Consider the following 435-nt stretch of genomic DNA (forward strand, 5'->3'; position numbering starts at 1 on the left):
CTCAGCCTGAATTCTAGTTTGGGGTTGGGGGTCTTAGCCTTGTGCTGTTCCATTCATGCTGCCCACACCCATCACTTTCCAGCCTGGTGCCCCTTACTCACCTCGCTCCACCTTCTGTCAGCCTCTGACTGCAGCTTGGAGCTCAGGCCTGGTCCTGACGTCTGGTTCTGGTTTGCCAGCTGTGAGCCCCTTGGCTTTGGCATCTGCTCACAGCTTAGATTTGGGGGCTTTCTTTTCATTTCTGGTTCAAAAGAACATCCAAATTATTCTGTCTCTTTATATATAATGCAGCATTCCTATCTCCTGTATTTCATACATATCCGTTATTAACCAGAAAAATAATTTTTAAAAGTAAAATTTAGGCTCGGTGCCTGTGGCCCAAGCGGCTAAGGTGCCAGCCACATACCCCTAAGGTGGTGGGTTCGAATCCCCAGC

This window comes from Otolemur garnettii, unplaced genomic scaffold (assembly GCF_000181295.1).
Source record: "Otolemur garnettii isolate 467f Iridium unplaced genomic scaffold, OtoGar3 scaffold00125, whole genome shotgun sequence".
Classification (NCBI taxonomy): Eukaryota; Metazoa; Chordata; class Mammalia; order Primates; family Galagidae; genus Otolemur; species Otolemur garnettii.